The sequence below is a fragment of the Myotis daubentonii genome, chromosome 10 (assembly GCF_963259705.1).
Source record: "Myotis daubentonii chromosome 10, mMyoDau2.1, whole genome shotgun sequence".
NCBI lineage: Eukaryota > Metazoa > Chordata > Mammalia > Chiroptera > Vespertilionidae > Myotis > Myotis daubentonii.
In genome coordinates this window covers 47,816,490-47,822,507 of record NC_081849.1, presented here as the reverse complement: position 1 = coordinate 47,822,507, position 6,018 = coordinate 47,816,490, and positions in this window count along the sequence as shown.

Sequence of the window (6,018 nt, the reverse complement as noted above, 5' to 3'; positions counted from 1 at the left end):
ATAGAAAAATTAGAACCCTCCCACACTGTTTGTGGTAATGTAAAATGGTACAACACTTTGGGAAATAGTATGGCATGTCCTAAAACAATTAAGCACAGAGTAATCATCTTACCCAGTAATGCTACTCCTAGGTATATACCTAAGAAAAATGAAAACATATTTATATACAGAAACTTGTACATGAATGTTTATATCAGTATTATTCATGATCACCGAAAGATGGAAGCAACCCAAATATTGATCAATTGATGAACAGATAAACAAATTGTGGAATATCCATATGATAGAAAATGACTTAACCATAAAAAAAATGAAGTACTGATATATGCTACATCATGAATGAATCTTGAAAACTTTATACTAAGTTTTAAAAAAAGCTTATCACAAAAGAACCATATGTTATATAATTTTGTTCATATTGGAATCTAGAGTAGAGAAATCTAATGAGACAGAAAGTAATTGCTGTTGATTAGGGTTGGTGTGGGAGGCAAAGGGGAAAAAAAAGAATAGGGTGGTGAAAGCTAAAGGGTACCAGATTCCAGATTTTTTTTTTGAGGTGATGAAAATGTCCTAAAATTGTTGTGGTGATGGTGGCCCATATCTGTGGCAAGCCCTGTAAAATGGCCTTAAAAATTTTTAATTTGGATTTTCCCCTTCAACAAAAATTTTTGAAGGACAATATAGACATTTGTTGAGACTGTCTGGATAAATTGCCTGTAACCACTACCAGATAATGTTAGTGCCCATGCCTATTTGTGTTTATCATCTCTTCTCACCACATGAAAAGCCTGAAGGCCTCTAGGCAAGTAACACAGATTAGAGGTTCAGAGACATTTAGATTCAGATTCCATCATTCAGAGTCTTTAAGAAAATGATGGGGAAACCCAGCCATCACACAGTTATGGTCGGAAAGAGAAGTGAGACTCAAAGAACTCACCCACAGCCATCAGGAACACCTTCGTCCTGGGAGTGGATATACTGTGAGTCCTGTATATCCACCTTGTATGGTATTAGCAGCAAGAATACTAGCAAACCCACAGTGAAGGATTTGTTATGACAACTTTTTAAAATGTTTTAGTATTCTTTTTAGGGTGCAATATTCAAGTGATTAGATCACTTGTTAAAAACAAGATCATTGATTAAGAGGAAAACGAATAATATTGATCATGATAATGATTCAAACCATGGTCTATCATGCCCAAAATCAAAAGAATCATGTGAATGTAAATTTTTTTTCCTATACTGAACCCAGAGTTCAAGCCAGATATCCATGACATCAAGCATATAATTGTTCACCTGAATTATATTGTTTTGCAATTTTCTTTATATTAGACTAGAGGCCCAGTGCACAAAAATTTGTGCACTCGGGGGGATCCCTCAGCCCAGCCTGTGCCCTCTCACAATCTGGGACCCCTCGGGGGATGTCCACCTGCTGGCTTAGGCCCGCTCCCCGGGGGAGTGGGCCTAAGCTGGCAGTCAGATATCCCCCTGGCAGCCTGGGAGCCCTTGGTGGATGTCCACTTGACAGCAGGGAGCAGGTCTAAGCTGCAGTCAGACAACCTTAGTGCTGCTGAGGAGGTCGGAAAGGCTCCCACCACCATCACTGTGCTGGCAGCCGTCAGCCTGGCTTGTAGCTAAGCAGAGCTCCCCCTCTGGGAGCGCACTGACCACCAGGGGGCAGCTCCTGCATTGAGCATCTGCCCCCTGGTGGTCAGTGTGTGTCATAGTGACCAGTCATTCCCAGTCGTTCTGCTGTTAGGGTCAATTTGCATATTACCCTTTTATTATATAGGATTGAGGCCTGGTGCACGGGTGGGGGCTGGCTGGTTTGCCCTGAAGGGTGTCCCGGATCAGGGTGGGGGTCCTGCTGGGGTGCCTGGACAGCCTGGGCGAGGGGCTGATGGCCGTTTTCAGGCTGGCCACGCCCCCCAGTGACCCAAGCTCCCAGCCTCTCCTTTCTCTCTCTTTTTTTTTCTGGTATTTATTTATCTTCTATAATTGAAACTTTGTAGCCTTGAGCGGAGCCCAGATCTGGCCAGGGCAGGCAGGAAGCTTGGCTTCCTCCATCGCTGGGGGCAACCCAAGCCTCCTGCTCACTCCAGCTCCATAGCCGCTGCCATCTTAGTTGGGTTAATTTGCATACTTGCTCATGATTGGCTTATGGGTGTGGCTTGTGGGCGTGGCTTGCGCATAGCAGAGGGACAGTTAACTTGCATGTTTCTCTTTTATTATATAGGATTTTTAAATTTGTCTTTGTTTTGTTATTTTAATGAGTGTTAGGTATTATGAGTTTAAATCTAGTTTTATTACTGTATACACACATGTGATATTGAAAATAATTGACCTTAGCATTAGAAGTCCATGTAAATTATTTTCCTCTAAACAGGTTCTGTGCATTTCTTTGTTGTGAGGATTCAGTGAAACAGTTTGTAAAGTGCTTAGGCAAGAAATGAAAATTTTAGAGTTGAGTAAGTAACTAAATGATCAAAATGTTCATGGTCTGAAATTGCCATAAAGCTAGCTAGACATCAGAGAAGAGAGAACATAGGTGACCTCAATGAACTAGAATGGATTGAGACTGATACGTTTTGAATAAACAGAAATTTATTTTAAAGTTTCAAAACCTTCTTGAAAATAGTTTTAAATCATATTGGTATGCTTTCCTCATTAAACAAGGTAATTTAATCTTTATTTTATGACCTAGAAACTGTCAGTGCCTGTTTCAGCTTTAAAAAATAGTTTTGGTATAGATCCATCATTGCAGGAAGTATACAAAAGAGAAATTACTCTTTAAAAAATATATAGGATGTAAGGATTTTTCATGCAACTTTCCCCCTTTTTCAGCTAGGGAATATATTACATGAGGCTTCTCTTGTTAATTGACCTCTGATTTTGCATACATTGTTACTTTGATGTAGGATTGATAGGCCTAAATGTTGGGTGCGGGAGAGGAGGTGAATCATTTGTCCCTATGTACAAAGCAGCCAGATATTTATATTAATTTTAGAAACTTTAATTGAATGGCTGCTAAGGAAAAGAAACTGGGGGAGGGATAAGGAGAGAGATAAAGAGGTGAGTGAGATACTATCACCAACTTCCTAGAACTTTATAGCCAAAAGGGAAATCAAAACTGTAATCCTATTTCTACAGTGAACCTCAGCACCCAGATGCAGTGATCAAATATAAGGCTGAGAGGACATTTAAACACTCGGAATTCCAACATCATCCACAGTGGTGCTGACAGCTCTCTGTCTACTAAGTCATCCTGTAAGTCCATATAATTAATGGATTGATGTCATGACAGGGCCAGTTCCTGAGAGCGTGCCTCAGGCTCTGGGCAGAGCCCTGTCCTGCTAATACTTCTTTGAAAAATGAGGATAAAAAGATAGTTTGCAAATTTATCAGATTAGCAATTAAAAACAAACCAGAAAAGACAGCAAACTCAGGATGAGAGAATCAAGATCCCAAAAGCTGAAATATTTGGCTAAATGTTTTTTTTTTAATTAAATCTTTATTGTTCAGATTATTATATTTGTCCCTCTTTTCCCCCCCCATAACTCCCCTTCTCCCAGTTCCCACCCCACCCTCCGCCCTCACTCCCCACCCACTGTCCTCATCCATAGGTGCACGATTTTTGTCCAGTCTCTTCCCGCATCTCCCACACCCCTTTCCCCCCCAAGAATAGTCAGTCCATTCCCTTTCTATGTCCCCGATTCTATTATAATCACCAGTTCATTCTGTACATCAGATTATTTATTCACTTGATTCTTAGATTCACTTGTTGATAGATGCATATTTGTTGTTCATAATTTGTATCTTTACCTTTTTCTTCTTCTTCCTCTTCTTGGATACCTTTCAGCATTTCATATAATACTGGTTTGGTGGTGATGAACTCCTTTAGCTTTTCCTTATCTGTGAAGCTCTTTATCTGACCTTCAATTCTGAATGATAGCTTTGCTGGATAAAGTAATCTTGGTTGTAGGTTCTGGGTATTCATCACTTTGAATATTTCTTGCCACTCCCTTCTGGCTTGCAAAGTTTCTGTTGAGAAATCCGCTGACAGTACTATGGGTATTCCCTTGTAGGTAACTGAGTTTCTTTCTCTTGCTGCTTTTAAGATTCTTTCTTTGTCTTTTGCTCTTGGCATTTTAATTATGATGTGTCTTGGTGTGGTCCTCTTTGGATTCCTTTTGTTTGGGGTTCTCTGCGCTTCCTGGACCTGTAAGTCTATTTCTTTCACCAGGTAGGGGAAGTTTTCTGTCATTATTTCTTCAAATAGGTTTTCAATATCTTGCTCTCTCTCATCTTCTGGCACCCCTATAATTCTGATGTTGGTACGCTTGAAGCTGTCCCAGAGGCTCCTTACACTATCTTCATATTTTTGGATTCTTTTTTCATTTTGCTTTTCCAGTTGGGTGTTTTTTGCTTTTTCGCTTTTCAAATCTTTGACTTGATTCTTGTGCTCCTCTGGTCTGCTGTTGGGTGTCTGTATAATATTCTTTATTTCAGTCAGTGTATGCTTAATTTCTATTTGTTTCTTTATCTCAACATCGAGGGTCTCATTAGATTTCTTGTAGATCTCATTAAGTTTATCAGCAGTTTCTAGAAAATTATTGAAAGACCTTAAAAGTGTGGTTTTGAGCTCTATATCCTCCATTTCTGTCATGTTTCTTTGTCTCCGCATTTTTTATGCTTTCTTGGTGCACCCCCTTGTGGTCTTTGTGCGCAGTCTTGTTGTAGTTAAGCCTTGATTGTTGTCGGTAATACTGGGGGTGATTTGACCTCCAGGCCAACTGGCTATGAGAATCAGCTGTGTCTGCAGTCGGAGAACTTCTGTGCTGGATCTCTAGGGCAGTGCTAATCTAGCCTTTGCCTAAGGCTATCCCGCAAATGCCTCTGTGCAGGGCTTGGGCCGGGTGGGTCGCAGGGGATCTACAGGGCAGGCGGAGCCAGCAGTTATGGCTGCTCTCAGTCCCGTCCCCAGGGGCTCTGCCTCTCAGAGTCCCAGCAACCGCTGCAAACCTCGGAGAGAAAGCTGCCTTCGAGTTCCGACCGAAGCCAGACAGTCCCGTTTGAGTCTGGGTCCCTAGAGACTCGCCCGGATCTGGAGCTCAGAGTTTGAGACTCCCTCCCGATTGAAACAGACAACCGTGCCCTACACCGCCAGCCTGCTCCGCATGCACTCCGCACCTTAGTATTTTACTTCAGCACTGCGCCTCCTCTGAGTCTCAGTATACTATTCTCTTTCCTCCTAGTTGTAGAACTTCCACTCAGCCAGCCTTCCTGTGGTTCTGGATGATTTCCGTTCCGTCTTTTAGTTGTATTTTTGAAGTGGTTGTTCGGCGTTAACCTATGCCGCCATCTTGGTTTCTCCTGGCTAAATGTTTAACAAGATGATTACAAAGGGGGAAATGTAAGTTCCTGCACTTTGGCCCATTAAAAAACACAGTCTACAAATACAGGATGGGAGAGGCATGGAACAGTGTGTGTGTGTGTGTGTGTGTGTGTGTGTGTGTGTGTGTGCGTGTGTTTCAAAGAATCAGACTTGAACTGGCTTGAACTGACAACCATACAAAGAAGAAATGTAAATTATTGATAAACAAAACTGTTTATTCTTATTTTAATCAAATAAATTAAAACAATAATCTCTCAATCTACTAAATTGATAATAGGAAGAACAGTGATTCTTATGCTGGAAAAGAAGGATATAAAGGAATAGACCTTCTCATGTTCTTCATTTTAAAGTGTGAATTGGTAAGTTCTACAACAGTTTGGTGATATATATTGGAAATCATAAATCCCTATTATCCAAATAATTACACACCTAGGAATTTTTTAAATTAAATAATTAAAGATGCACATAAGTATTTAGCTACTGGAGGGTTAATCACAGCATTTTTTTTCTATCTGTACTGAAATATTATTGACATATAACATATGGAAGTTTAAGGCATGCAATGTGATGTTGTATGTGTGTGTGTATATATATATATATATATAGAGAGAGAGAGAGAGAGA